Raw genomic sequence first — 15,805 nt, 5'->3', positions numbered from 1 at the left:
GCCAGTAAGGAGTAGTACAATTCAAGTTTTAGGTATCGAATATTGAATTTTTAGCTGGCTTTGGTGCCTTGGACATGAGCTAGGACCTTAAGATTCTGCATGAAAGGAGGACTAGCAGCCGAGTTGCACGGGAGAATGCGAAAAGTGTTCATATGTAGTAAAAACCTGAGAAATCCGTCCGTTTTCGTAATTTATTATCGAATCGACTTAAAGCAGTGAGTCACATTGGCCGCTCTTCTCTCTGAAACGGTTGTACTTATCGTCTGCAAAGCTATGTCGCGTGCTGCGGTATGCGGAGACACTAAAAGCACCATAGTAGAACACAGATTAAGCTTCTAAGTTGTAATAGCCAGTAAGAAGTAGTACAATTCAAGTTTTAGGTATCGATTATTGACTTTTTAGCTGGCTTTTGTGCCTTGGACATGAGCTAGGATCTTATGATTCCGCATGGAAGGAGGGCTAGCAGCCGAGTTGCATGGGAGAATGTGAAAAGAGTTCATATGTAGTAAAAACCTGAGAAAACCGTCCATTTTCGTCATTTGTTATCGAATCGACTAAAAGCCAGATCGTCACATTGGCCGCTCTTCTCTCTGAAACGGTTGTACTTATCGTCTGCAAAGCTATGTCGCGTGCTGCGGTATGCGGAGACACTAAAAGCACCATAGTGGAACACAGATGAAGCTTCTAAGTTGATGTAATAGCCAGTAAGAAGTAGTACAATTCAAGTTTTAGGTATCGATTATTGACTTTTTAGCTGGCTTTGGTGCCTTGGACAAGAGCTATGTCCTTAAGATTCTGCATGTAAGGAGGACTAGCAGCCGAGTTGCATGGGAGAATGTGAAAGGTGTTCATATGTAGTAGGAACCTGAGAAATCGGTCCTTTTTCGTCAGTTATTATCGAATCAACTTGAAGCCAGATCGTCACATTGCCCGCTCTTGTCTCTGAAACGGTTGTACCTATCGTCTGCAAAGCTATGTCGCGTGCTGCGGTATGCGGAGTCACTAAAAGCACCATAGCAGAACACAGATGAAGCTTCTAAGTTGATGTAATAGCCAGTAAGGAGTAGTACAATTCAAGTTTTAGGTATCGAATATTGACTTTTTAGCTGGTTTAGGTGCCTTGGACATGAGCTAGGACCTTAAGATTCTGCATGAAAGGAGGACTAGCAGCCGAGTTGCACGGGAGGATGTGAAAAGTGTTCATATGTAGTAAAAACCTGAGAAATCCGTCCGTTTTCGTAATTTATTATCGAATCGACTTAAAGCCAGATTGTCACATTGGCCGCTCTTCTCTCTGAAACGATTGTACTTATCGTCTGCAAAGCTATGTCGCGTGCTGCGGAATGCGGAGACACTAAAAGCACCATAGTAGAACATAGATGAAGCTTCAAAGTTGATGTAATAGCCAGTAAGAAGTAGTACAATTCAAGATTTAGGTATCGATTTTTGACTTTTTTGCTGTCTTTGGTGCCTAGGACATGAGCTAGGACCTTACGATTCTGCATGAAAGGAGGACTAGCAGCCGAGTTGCACGGGAGAATGTAAAAATCGTTCATATGTAGTAAAAACCTGAGAAATCCGTCCGTTTTCGTCATTTGTTATCGAATCGACTTAAAGCCAGATCGTCACATTGGCCCCTCTTCTCTCTGAAACGGTTGTACTTATCGTCTGCAAAGCCATGTCGCGTGCTGCAGTATGCGGAGACACTAAAAGCACCATAGTAGAACACAGATGAAGCTTCTAAGTTGATGTAATAGCCAGTAAGGAGTAGTACAATTCAAGTTTTAGGTATCGAATATTGAATTTTTAGCTGGCTTTGGGGCCTTGGACATGAGCTAGGACCTTAAGATTCTGCATGAAAGGAGGACTAGCAGCCTAGTTGCACGGGAGAATGCGAAAAGTGTTCATATGTAGTAAAAACCTGAGAAATCCGTCCGTTTTCGTAATTTATTATCGAATCGACTTAAAGCAGTGAGTCACATTGGACGCTCTTCTCTCTGAAACGGTTGTACTTATCGTCTGCAAAGCTATGTCGCGTGCTGCGGTATGCGGGGACACTAAAAGCACCATTGTAGAACACAGATGAAGCTTCTAAGTTGATGTAATAGCCAGTAAGGTGTAATACAATTCACGTTTTAGGTATCGAATATTGACTTTTTAGCTGGCTTTGGTGCCTTGGACATGAGCTAGGACCTTAAGACTCTGCATGAAAGGAGGACTAGCAGCCGAGTTGCACGGGAGGATGCAAAAAGTGTTCATATGTAGTAAAAACCTGAGAAATCCGTCCGTTTTCGTAATTTATTATCGAATCGACTTAAAGCAGTGCGTCACATTGGCCGCTCTTCTCTCTGAAACGGTTGTACTTATCGTCTGCAAAGCTATGTCGCGTGCTGCGGTATGAAGAGACACTAAAAGCACCATAGTAGAACACAGATGAAGCTTCAAAGTTGATGTAAAAGCCAGTAAGAAGTAGTACAATTCAAGATTTAGGTATCGATTATTGACTTTTTTGCTAGCTTTGGTGCCTTGGACATGAGCTAGGACCTTACGATTCTGCATTAAAGGAGGACTAGCAGCCGCGTTACACGGGAGTAAGTGAAAAGTGTTCATATGTAGTAAAAACCTGAGAAATCCGTCCATTTTCGTCATTTGTTATCGAATCGACTTAAAGCCAGATCGTTACATTGGCCGCTCTTCTCTCTGAAACGGTTGTACTTATCGTCTGCAAAGCTATGTCGTGTGCTGCTGTATGCGGAGATACATAAAGCACCATAGTAGAACACAGATGAAGCTTCTAAGTTGATGTAATAGCCAGTAAGAAGTAGTACAATTCAAGATTTAGGTATCGATTATTGACTTTTTACCCTTCTTTTTTGTGCCTTGGACATGAGCTGGGGCCTTAAGATTCTGCATGAAAAGAGGACTAGCAGCCGAGTTGCACGGGAGAATGTGAAAAGTGTTCATATGTATTAAAAACCTGAGAAATCCGTTCGTTTTCGTCATTTGTTATCGAATCGACTCAAAGCCAGATCGTCACATTGGTCGCTCTCCTCTCTGAAACGGTTGTACTTATCGTCTGCAAAGCTATGTCGCGTGCTGCGGTATGCGGAGACACTAAAATCACCATAGTGGAACACAGATGAAGCTTCTAAGTTGATGTAATAGCCAGTAAGAAGTAGTACAATTCAAGTTTTAGGTATCGATTATTGACTTTTTAGCTGGCTTTGGTGCCTTGGGCATGAGCTATGTCCTTAAGATTCAGCATGAAAGGAGGGCTAGCAGCCGAGTTGCATGGGAGAATGTGAAAAGTGTTCATATGTAGTAAAAACCTGAGAAATCCGTCCGTTTTCGTCATTTGTTATCGAATCGACTTGAAGCCAGATCGTCACATTGGCCGCTCTTTTCTCTGAAACGGTTGTACTTATCGTCTGCAAAGCTATGTCGCGTGCTGCGGTATGCGGAAACACTAAAAGCACCATAGTAGAACACAGATTAAGCTTCTAAGTTGATGTAATAGCCAGTAAGGAGTAGTACAATTCACGTTTTAGGTATCGAATATTGACTTTTTAGATGGCTTTGGTGCCTTGGACATGAGCTAGGACCTTAAGACTCTGCATGAAAGGAGGACTAGCAGCCGAGTTGCACGGGAGGATGCGAAAAGTGTTCATATGTAGTAAAAACCTGAGAAATCCGTCCGTTTTCGTAATTTATTATCGAATCGACTTAAAGCAGTGCGTCACATTGGCCGCTCTTCTCTCTGAAACGGTTGTACTTATCGTCTGCAAAGCTATGTCGCGTGCTGCGTTATGCGGAGACACTAAAAGCACCATAGTAGAACACAGATGAAGCTTCAAAGTTAATGTAATAGCCAGTAAGAAGTAGTACAATTCAAGATTTAGGTATCGATTATTAACTTTTTTGCTAGCTTTGGTGCCTTGGACATGAGCTAGGACATTACGATTCTGCATGAAAGGAGGACTAGCAAAAAAAAAAAAAAAAAAAAAAATGGCTGTGAGCACTATGGGACTCAACATCTTAGGTCATAAGTCCCCTAGAACTTAGAACTACTTAAACCTAACTAACCTAAGGACATCACACACACCCATGCCCGAGGCAGGATTCGAACCTGCGACCGTAGCACCCACGCGGTTCCGGACTGCAGCGCCAGAACCGCACGGCCACCGCGGCCGGCGAGGACTAGCAGCCGAGTTGCACGGGAGAATGTAAATAGTGTTCATATGTAGTAAAAACCTGAGAAATCCGTCCGTTTTCGTCATTTGTTATCGAATCGACTTAAAGCCAGATCATCACATTGGCCCCTCTCCTCTCTGAAACGGTTGTACTTATCGTCTGCAAAGCTATGTCGCGTGCTGCAGTATGCGGAGACACTAAAAGCACCATAGTAGAACACAGATGAAGCTTCTAAGTTGATGTGATAGCCAGTGAGAAGTAGTACAATTCAAGTTTTAGGTATCGATTATTGACTTTTTAGCTGGCTTTGGTGCCTTGGGCGTGAGCTATGTCCTTAAGATTCAGCATGAAAGGAGGGCTAGCAGCCGAGTTGCATGGGAGAATGTGAAAAGTGTTCATATGTAGTAAAAACCTGAGAAATCCGTCCGTTTTCGTCATTTGTTATCGAATCGACTTGAAGCCAGATCGTCACATTGGCCGCTCTTTTCTCTGAAACGGTTGTACTTATCGTCTGCAAAGCTATGTCGCGTGCTGCGGTATGCGGAGTCACTAAAAGCACCATAGCAGAACACAGATGAAGCTTCTTAGTTGATGTAATAGCCAGTAAGGAGTAGTACAATTCAAGTTTTAGGTATCGAATATTGACTTTTTAGCTGGTTTAGGTGCATTGGACATGAGCTAGGACCTTAAGATTCTGCATGAAAGGAGGACTAGCAGCCGAGTTGCACGGGAGGATGTGAAAAGTGTTCATATGTAGTAAAAACCTGAGAAATCCGTCCGTTTTCGTAATTTATTATCGAATCGACTTAAAGCCAGATTGTCACATTGGCCGCTCTTCTCTCTGAAACGATTGTACTTATCGTCTGCAAAGCTATGTCGCGTGCTGCGGAATGCGGAGACACTAAAAGCACCATAGTAGAACACAGATGAAGCTTCAAAGTTGATGTAATAGCCAGTAAGAAGTAGTACAATTCAAGATTTAGGTATCGATTTTTGACTTTTTTGCTGTCTTTGGTGCCTAGGACATGAGCTAGGACCTTACGATTCTGCATGAAAGGAGGACTAGCAGCCGAGTTGCACGGGAGAATGTAAAAATCGTTCATATGTAGTAAAAACCTGAGAAATCCGTCCGTTTTCGTCATTTGTTATCGAATCGACTTAAAGCCAGATCGTCACATTGGCCCCTCTTCTCTCTGAAACGGTTGTACTTATCGTCTGCAAAGCTATGTCGCGTGCTGCGGTATGCGGAGTCACTAAAAGCACCATAGCAGAACACAGATGAAGCTTCTAAGTTGATGTAATAGCCAGTATGGAGTAGTACAATTCAAGTTTTAGGTATCGAATATTGACTTTTTAGCTGGTTTAGGTGCCTTGGACATGAGCTAGGACCTTAAGATTCTGCATGAAAGGAGGACTAGCAGCCGAGTTGCACGGGAGGATGTGAAAAGTGTTCATATGTAGTAAAAACCTGAGAAATCCGTCCGTTTTCGTAATTTATTATCGAATCGACTTAAAGCCAGATTGTCACATTGGCCGCTCTTCTCTCTGAAACGATTATACTTATCGTCTGCAAAGCTATGTCGCGTGCTGCGGAATGCGGAGACACTAAAAGCACCATAGTAGAACACAGATGAAGCTTCAAAGTTGATGTAATAGCCAGTAAGAAGTAGTACAATTCAAGATTTAGGTATCGATTTTTGACTTTTTTGCTGTCTTTGGTGCCTAGGACATGAGCTAGGACCTTACGGTTCTGCATGAAAGGAGGACTAGCAGCCGAGTTGCACGGGAGAATGTAAAAATCGTTCATATGTAGTAAAAACCTGAGAAATCCGTCCGTTTTCGTCATTTGTTATCGAATCGACTTAAAGCCAGATCGTCACATTGGCCCCTCTTCTCTCTGAAACGGTTGTACTTATCGTCTGCAAAGCCATGTCGCGTGCTGCAGTATGCGGAGACACTAAAAGTACCATAGTAGAACACAGATGAAGCTTCTAAGTTGATGTAATAGCCAGTAAGAAGTAGTACAATTCAAGTTTTAGGTATCGATTATTGACTTTTTAGCTGGCTTTGGTGCCTTGGGCATGAGCTATGTCCTTAAGATTCAGCATGAAAGGAGGGCTAGCAGCCGAGTTGCATGGGAGAATGTGAAAAGTGTTCATATGTAGTAAAAACCTGAGAAATCCGTCCGTTTTCGTCATTTGTTATCGAATCGACTTGAAGCCAGATCGTCACATTGGCCGCTCTTTTCTCTGAAACGGTTGTACTTATCGTCTGCAAAGCTATGTCGCGTGCTGCGGTATGCGGAGTCACTAAAAGCACCATAGCAGAACACAGATGAAGCTTCTAAGTTGATGTAATAGCCAGTAAGGAGTAGTACAATTCAAGTTTTAGGTATCGAATATTGACTTTTTAGCTGGTTTAGGTGCCTTGGACATGAGCTAGGACCTTAAGATTCTGCATGAAAGGAGGACTAGCAGCCGAGTTGCACGGGAGGATGTGAAAAGTGTTCATATGTAGTAAAAACCTGAGAAATCCGTCCGTTTTCGTAATTTATTATCGAATCGACTTAAAGCCAGATTGTCACATTGGCCGCTCTTCTCTCTGAAACGATTGTACTTATCGTCTGCAAAGCTATGTCGCGTGCTGCGGAATGCGGAGACACTAAAAGCACCATAGTAGAACACAGATGAAGCTTCAAAGTTGATGTAATAGCCAGTAAGAAGTAGTACAATTCAAGATTTAGGTATCGATTTTTGACTTTTTTGCTGTCTTTGGTGCCTAGGACATGAGCTAGGACCTTACGATTCTGCATGAAAGGAGGACTAGCAGCCGAGTTGCACGGGAGAATGTAAAAATCGTTCATATGTAGTAAAAACCTGAGAAATCCGTCCGTTTTCGTCATTTGTTATCGAATCGACTTAAAGCCAGATCGTCACATTGGCCCCTCTTCTCTCTGAAACGGTTGTACTTATCGTCTGCAAAGCTCTGTCGCGTGCTGCGGTATGCGGAGTCACTAAAAGCACCATAGCAGAACACAGATGAAGCTTCTAAGTTGATGTAATAGCCAGTAAGGAGTAGTAAAATTCAAGTTTTAGGTATCGAATATTGACTTTTTAGCTGGTTTAGGTGCCTTGGACATGAGCTAGGACCTTAAGATTCTGCATGAAAGGAGGACTAGCAGCCGAGTTGCACGGGAGGATGTGAAAAGTGTTCATATGTAGTAAAAACCTGAGAAATCCGTCCGTTTTCGTAATTTCTTATCGAATCGACTTAAAGCCAGATTGTCACATTGGCCGCTCTTCTCTCTGAAACGATTATACTTATCGTCTGCAAAGCTATGTCGCGTGCTGCGGAATGCGGAGACACTAAAAGCACCATAGTAGAACACAGATGAAGCTTCAAAGTTGATGTAATAGCCAGTAAGAAGTAGTACAATTCAAGATTTAGGTATCGATTTTTGACTTTTTTGCTGTCTTTGGTGCCTAGGACATGAGCTAGGACCTTACGGTTCTGCATGAAAGGAGGACTAGCAGCCGAGTTGCACGGGAGAATGTAAAAATCGTTCATATGTAGTAAAAACCTGAGAAATCCGTCCGTTTTCGTCATTTGTTATCGAATCGACTTAAAGCCAGATCGTCACATTGGCCCCTCTTCTCTCTGAAACGGTTGTACTTATCGTCTGCAAAGCCATGTCGCGTGCTGCAGTATGCGGAGACACTAAAAGTACCATAGTAGAACACAGATGAAGCTTCTAAGTTGATGTAATAGCCAGTAAGAAGTAGTACAATTCAAGTTTTAGGTATCGATTATTGACTTTTTAGCTGGCTTTGGTGCCTTGGGCATGAGCTATGTCCTTAAGATTCAGCATGAAAGGAGGGCTAGCAGCCGAGTTGCATGGGAGAATGTGAAAAGTGTTCATATGTAGTAAAAACCTGAGAAATCCGTCCGTTTTCGTCATTTGTTATCGAATCGACTTGAAGCCAGATCGTCACATTGGCCGCTCTTTTCTCTGAAACGGTTGTACTTATCGTCTGCAAAGCTATGTCGCGTGCTGCGGTATGCGGAGTCGCTAAAAGCACCATAGCAGAACACAGATGAAGCTTCTAAGTTGATGTAATAGCCAGTAAGGAGTAGTACAATTCAAGTTTTAGGTATCGAATATTGACTTTTTAGCTGGTTTAGGTGCCTTGGACATGAGCTAGGACCTTAAGATTCTGCATGAAAGGAGGACTAGCAGCCGAGTTGCACGGGAGGATGTGAAAAGTGTTCATATGTAGTAAAAACCTGAGAAATCCGTCCGTTTTCGTAATTTATTATCGAATCGACTTAAAGCCAGATTGTCACATTGGCCGCTCTTCTCTCTGAAACGATTGTACTTATCGTCTGCAAAGCTATGTCGCGTGCTGCGGAATGCGGAGACACTAAAAGCACCATAGTAGAACACAGATGAAGCTTCAAAGTTGATGTAATAGCCAGTAAGAAGTAGTACAATTCAAGATTTAGGTATCGATTTTTGACTTTTTTGCTGTCTTTGGTGCCTAGGACATGAGCTAGGACCTTACGATTCTGCATGAAAGGAGGACTAGCAGCCGAGTTGCACGGGAGAATGTGAAAAGTGTTCATATGTAGTAAAAACCTGAGAAATCCGTCCGTTTTCGTCATTTGTTATCGAATCGACTTAAAGCCAGATCGTCACATTGGCCCCTCTTCTCTCTGAAACGGTTGTACTTATCGTCTGCAAAGCCATGTCGCGTGCTGCAGTATGCGGAGATACATAAAGCACTATAGTAGAACACAGATGAAGCTTCTAAGTTGATGTAATAGCCAGTAAGAAGTAGTACAATTCAAGATTTAGGTATCGATTATTGACTTTTTACCCTTCTTTGGTGCCTTGGACATGAGCTGGGGCCTTAAGATTCTGCATGAAAAGAGGACTAGCAGCCGAGTTGCACGGGAGAATGTTAAAAGTGTTCATATGTATTAAAAACCTGAGAAATCCGTTCGTTTTCGTCATTTGTTATCGAATCGACTCAAAGCCAGATCGTCACATTGGTCGCTCTCCTCTCTGAAACGGTTGTACTTATCGTCTGCAAAGCTATGTCGCGTGCTGCGGTATGCGGAGACACTAAAATCACCATAGTGGAACACAGATGAAGCTTCTAAGTTGATGTAATAGCCAGTAAGAAGTAGTACAATTCAAGTTTTAGGTATCGATTATTGACTTTTTAGCTGGCTTTGGTGCCTTGGGCATGAGCTATGTCCTTAAGATTCAGCATGAAAGGAGGGCTAGCAGCCGAGTTGCATGGGAGAATGTGAAAAGTGTTCATATGTAGTATAAACCTGAGAAATCCGTCCGTTTTCGTCATTTGTTATCGAATCGACTTGAAGCCAGATCGTCACATTGGCCGCTCTTTTCTCTGAAACGGTTGTACTTATCGTCTGCAAAGCTATGTCGCGTGCTGCGGTATGCGGAGACACTAAAAGCACCATAGTAGAACACAGATTAAGCTTCAAAGTTGATGTAATAGCCAGTAAGGAGTAGTACAATTCACGTTTTAGGTATCGAATATTGACTTTTTAGATGGCTTTGGTGCCTTGGACATGAGCTAGGACCTTAAGACTCTGCATGAAAGGAGGACTAGCAGCCGAGTTGCACGGGAGGATGCGAAAAGTGTTCATATGTAGTAAAAACCTGAGAAATCCGTCCGTTTTCGTAATTTATTATCGAATCGACTTAAAGCAGTGCGTCACATTGGCCGCTCTTCTCTCTAAAACGGTTGTACTTATCGTCTGCAAAGCTATGTCGCGTGCTGCGTTATGCGGAGACACTAAAAGCACCATAGTAGAACACAGATGAAGCTTCAAAGTTAATGTAATAGCCAGTAAGAAGTAGTACAATTCAAGATTTAGGTATCGATTATTAACTTTTTTGCTAGCTTTGGTGCCTTGGACATGAGGTAGGACATTACGATTCTGCATGAAAGGAGGACTAGCAAAAAAAAAAAAAAAAAAAATGGCTCTGAGCACTATGGGACTCAACATCTTAGGTCATAAGTCCCCTAGAACTTAGAACTACTTAAACCTAACTAACCTATGGACATCACACACACACATGCCCGAGGCAGGATTCGAACCTGCGACCGTAGCACCCACGCGGTTCCGGACTGCAGCGCCAGAACCGCACGGCCACCGCGGCCGGCGAGGACTAGCAACCGAGTTGCACGGGAGAATGTAAATAGTGTTCATATGTAGTAAAAACCTGAGAAATCCGTCCGTTTTCGTCATTTGTTATCGAATCGACTTAAAGCCAGATCATCACATTGGCCCCTCTCCTCTCTGAAACGGTTGTACTTATCGTCTGCAAAGCTATGTCGCGTGCTGCAGTATGCGGAGACACTAAAAGCACCATAGTAGAACACAGATGAAGCTTCTAAGTTGATGTGATAGCCAGTGAGAAGTAGTACAATTCAAGTTTTAGGTATCGATTATTGACTTTTTAGCTGGCTTTGGTGCCTTGGGCATGAGCTATGTCCTTAAGATTCAGCATGAAAGGAGGGCTAGCAGCCGAGTAGCATGGGAGAATGTGAAAAGTGTTCATATGTAGTAAAAACCTGAGAAATCCGTCCGTTTTCGTCATTTGTTATCGAATCGACTTGAAGCCAGATCGTCACATTGGCCGCTCTTTTCTCTGAAACGGTTGTACTTATCGTCTGCAAAGCTATGTCGCGTGCTGCGGTATGCGGAGTCACTAAAAGCACCATAGCAGAACACAGATGAAGCTTCTAAGTTGATGTAATAGCCAGTAAGGAGTAGTACAATTCAAGTTTTAGGTATCGAATATTGACTTTTTAGCTGGTTTAGGTGCCTTGGACATGAGCTAGGACCTTAAGATTCTGCATGAAAGGAGGACTAGCAGCCGAGTTGCACGGGAGGATGTGAAAAGTGTTCATATGTAGTAAAAACCTGAGAAATCCGTCCGTTTTCGTAATTTATTATCGAATCGACTTAAAGCCAGATTGTCACATTGGCCGCTCTTCTCTCTGAAACGATTGTACTTATCGTCTGCAAAGCTATGTCGCGTGCTGCGGAATGCGGAGACACTAAAAGCACCATAGTAGAACACAGATGAAGCTTCAAAGTTGATGTAATAGCCAGTAAGAAGTAGTACAATTCAAGATTTAGGTATCGATTTTTGACTTTTTTGCTGTCTTTGGTGCCTAGGACATGAGCTAGGACCTTACGATTCTGCATGAAAGGAGGACTAGCAGCCGAGTTGCACGGGAGAATGTAAAAATCGTTCATATGTAGTAAAAACCTGAGAAATCCGTCCGTTTTCGTCATTTGTTATCGAATCGACTTAAAGCCAGATCGTCACATTGGCCCCTCTTCTCTCTGAAACGGTTGTACTTATCGTCTGCAAAGCCATGTCGCGTGCTGCAGTATGCGGAGACACTAAAAGCACCATAGTAGAACACAGATGAAGCTTCTAAGTTGATGTAATAGCCAGTAAGAAGTAGTACAATTCAAGTTTTAGGTATCGATTATTGACTTTTTAGCTGGCTTTGGTGCCTTGGGCATGAGCTATGTCCTTAAGATTCAGCATGAAAGGAGGGCTAGCAGCCGAGTTGCATGGGAGAATGTGAAAAGTGTTCATATGTAGTAAAAACCTGAGAAATCCGTCCGTTTTCGTCATTTGTTATCGAATCGACTTGAAGCCAGATCGTCACATTGGCCGCTCTTTTCTCTGAAACGGTTGTACTTATCGTCTGCAAAGCTATGTCGCGTGCTGCGGTATGCGGAGTCACTAAAAGCACCATAGCAGAACACAGATGAAGCTTCTAAGTTGATGTAATAGCCAGTAAGGAGTAGTACAATTCAAGTTTTAGGTATCGAATATTGACTTTTTAGCTGGTTTATGTGCCTTGGACATGAGCTAGGACCTTAAGATTCTGCATGAAAGGAGGACTAGCAGCCGAGTTGCACGGGAGGATGTGAAAAGTGTTCATATGTAGTAAAAACATGAGAAATCCGTCCGTTTTCGTAATTTATTATCGAATCGACTTAAAGCCAGATTGTCACATTGGCCGCTCTTCTCTCTGAAACGATTGTACTTATCGTCTGCAACGCTATGTCGCGTGCTGCGGAATGCGGGGACACTAAAAGCACCATAGTAGAACACAGATGAAGCTTCAAAGTTGATGTAATAGCCAGTAAGAAGTAGTACAATTCAAGATTTAGGTATCGATTTTTGACTTTTTTGCTGTCTTTGGTGCCTAGGACATGAGCTAGGACCTTACGATTCTGCATGAAAGGAGGACTAGCAGCCGAGTTGCACGGGAGAATGTAAAAATCGTTCATATGTAGTAAAAACCTGAGAAATCCGTCCGTTTTCGTCATTTGTTATCGAATCGACTTAAAGCCAGATCGTCACATTGGCCCCTCTTCTCTCTGAAACGGTTGTACTTATCGTCTGCAAAGCCATGTCGCGTGCTGCAGTATGCGGAGACACTAAAAGCACCATAGTAGAACACAGATGAAGCTTCTAAGTTGATGTAATAGCCAGTAAGGAGTAGTACAATTCAAGTTTTAGGTATCGAATATTGAATTTTTAGCTGGCTTTGGGGCCTTGGACATGAGCTAGGACCTTAAGATTCTGCATGAAAGGAGGACTAGCAGCCGAGTTGCACGGGAGAATGCGAAAAGTGTTCATATGTAGTAAAAACCTGAGAAATCCGTCCGTTTTCGTAATTTATTATCGAATCGACTTAAAGCAGTGAGTCACATTGGCCGCTCTTCTCTCTGAAACGGTTGTACTTATCGTCTGCAAAGCTATGTCGCGTGCTGCGGTATGCGGAGACACTAAAAGCACCATTGTAGAACACAGATGAAGCTTCAAAGTTGATGTAAAAGCCAGTAAGAAGTAGTACAATTCAAGATTTAGGTATCGATTATTGACTTTTTTGCTAGCTTTGGTGCCTTGGACATGAGCTAGGACCTTACGATTCTGCATTAAAGGAGGACTAGCAGCCGCGTTACACGGGAGTAAGTGAAAAGTGTTCATATGTAGTAAAAACCTGAGAAATCCGTCCATTTTCGTCATTTGTTATCGAATCGACTTAAAGCCAGATCGTTACATTGGCCGCTCTTCTCTCTGAAACGGTTGTACTTATCGTCTGCAAAGCTATGTCGTGTGCTGCTGTATGCGGAGATACATAAAGCACCATAGTAGAACACAGATTAAGCTTCTAAGTTGATGTAATAGCCAGTAAGGAGTAGTACAATTCACGTTTTAGGTATCGAATATTGACTTTTTAGATGGCTTTGGTGCCTTGGACATGAGCTAGGACCTTAAGACTCTGCATGAAAGGAGGACTAGCAGCCGAGTTGCACGGGAGGATGCGAAAAGTGTTCATATGTAGTAAAAACCTGAGAAATCCGTCCGTTTTCGTAATTTATTATCGAATCGACTTAAAGCAGTGCGTCACATTGGCCGCTCTTCTCTCTGAAACGGTTGAACTTATCGTCTGCAAAGCTATGTCGCGTGCTGCGTTATGCGGAGACACTAAAAGCACCATAGTAGAACACAGATGAAGCTTCAAAGTTAATGTAATAGCCAGTAAGAAGTAGTACAATTCAAGATTTAGGTATCGATTATTAACTTTTTTGCTAGCTTTGGTGCCTTGGACATGAGCTAGGACATTACGATTCTGCATGAAAGGAGGACTAGCAAAAAAAAAAAAAAAAAAATGGCTCTGAGCACTATGGGACTCAACATCTTAGGTCATAAGTCCCCTATAACTTAGAACTACTTAAACCTAACTAACCTAAGGACATCACACACACACATGCCCGAGGCAGGATTCGAACCTGCGACCGTAGCACCCACGCGGTTCCGGACTGCAGCGCCAGAACCGCACGGCCACCGCGGCCGGCGAGGACTAGCAGCCGAGTTGCACGGGAGAATGTAAATAGTGTTCATATGTAGTAAAAGCCTGAGAAATCCGTCCGTTTTCGTCATTTGTTATCGAATCGACTTAAAGCCAGATCATCACATTGGCCCCTCTCCTCTCTGAAACGGTTCTACTTATCGTCTGCAAAGCTATGTCGCGTGCTGCAGTATGCGGAGACACTAAAAGCACCATAGTAGAACACAGATGAAGCTTCTAAGTTGATGTGATAGCCAGTGAGAAGTAGTACAATTCAAGTTTTAGGTATCGATTATTGACTTTGTAGCTGGCTTTGGTGCCTTGGACATGAGCTAGGAACTTAATATTCTGCATGAAAGGAGGACTAGCAGCAGCGTTGCACGGGAGTATGTGAAAAGTGTTCATATGTAGTGAAAACCTGAGAAATCCGACCGTTTTCGTCATTTGTTACCGAATCAACTTGAAGCCTGATCGTCACATTGGCCGCTCTTCTCTCTGAAACGGTTGTACTTATCGTCTGCAAAGCTATGTCGTGTGCTGCGGTATGCGGAGATACATAAAGCACCATAGTAGAACACCGATGAAGCTTCTAAGTTGATGTAATAGCCAGTAAGATGTAGTACAATTCAAGATTTAGGTATCGATTATTGACTTTTTACCCTTCTTTGGTGCCTTGGACATGAGCTGGGGCCTTAAGATTCTGCATGAAAAGAGGACTAGCAGCCGAGTTGCACGGGAGAATGTGAAAAGTGTTCATATGTATTAAAAACCTGAGAAATCCGTTCGTTTTCGTCATTTGTTATCGAATCGACTCAAAGCCAGATCGTCACATTGGTCGCTCTCCTCTCTGAAACGGTTGTACTTATCGTCTGCAAAGCTATGTCGCGTGCTGCGGTATGCGGGGACACTAAAATCACCATAGTGGAACACAGATGAAGCTTCTAAGTTGATGTAATAGCCAGTAAGAAGTAGTACAATTCAAGTTTTAGGTATCGATTATTGACTTTTTAGCTGGCTTTGGTGCCTTGGGCATGAGCTATGTCCTTAAGATTCAGCATGAAAGGAGGACTAGCAGCCGAGTTGCATGGGAGAATGTGAAAAGTGTTCATATGTAGTAAAAACCTGAGAAATCCGTCCGTTTTCGTCATTTGTTATCGAATCAACTTGAAGCCTGATCGTCACATTGGCCGCTCTTCTCTCTGAAACGGTTGTACTTATCGTCTGCAAAGCTATGTCGCGTGCTGCGGTATGCGGAGACACTAAAAGCACCATAGTAGAACACAGATGAAGCTTCTAAGTTGATGTAATAGCCAGTAAGGAGTAGTACAATTCACGTTTTAGGTATCGAATATTGACTTTTTAGATGGCTTTGGTGAATTGGACATGAGCTAGGACCTTAAGACTCTGCATGAAAGGAGGACTAGTAGCCGAGTTGCACGGGAGGATGCGAAAAGTGTTCATATGTAGTAAAAAACTGAGAAATCCGTCCGTTTTCGTCATTTGTTATCGAATCGACTTAAAGCCAGATCGTCACATTGGCCGCTCTTCTCTCTGAAACGGTTGTACTTATCGTCTGTAAAGCTATGTCGCGTGCTGCGGTATGCGGAGAAACATAAAGCACCATAGTAGAACACAGATGAAGCTTCTAAGTTGATGTAATAGCCAGTAAGAAGTAGTACAATTCAAGA

This window comes from Schistocerca gregaria, unplaced genomic scaffold (genome assembly GCF_023897955.1).
Source record: "Schistocerca gregaria isolate iqSchGreg1 unplaced genomic scaffold, iqSchGreg1.2 ptg000198l, whole genome shotgun sequence".
Classification (NCBI taxonomy): Eukaryota; Metazoa; Arthropoda; class Insecta; order Orthoptera; family Acrididae; genus Schistocerca; species Schistocerca gregaria.
Note: the sequence above shows the minus strand (reverse complement) of the source record.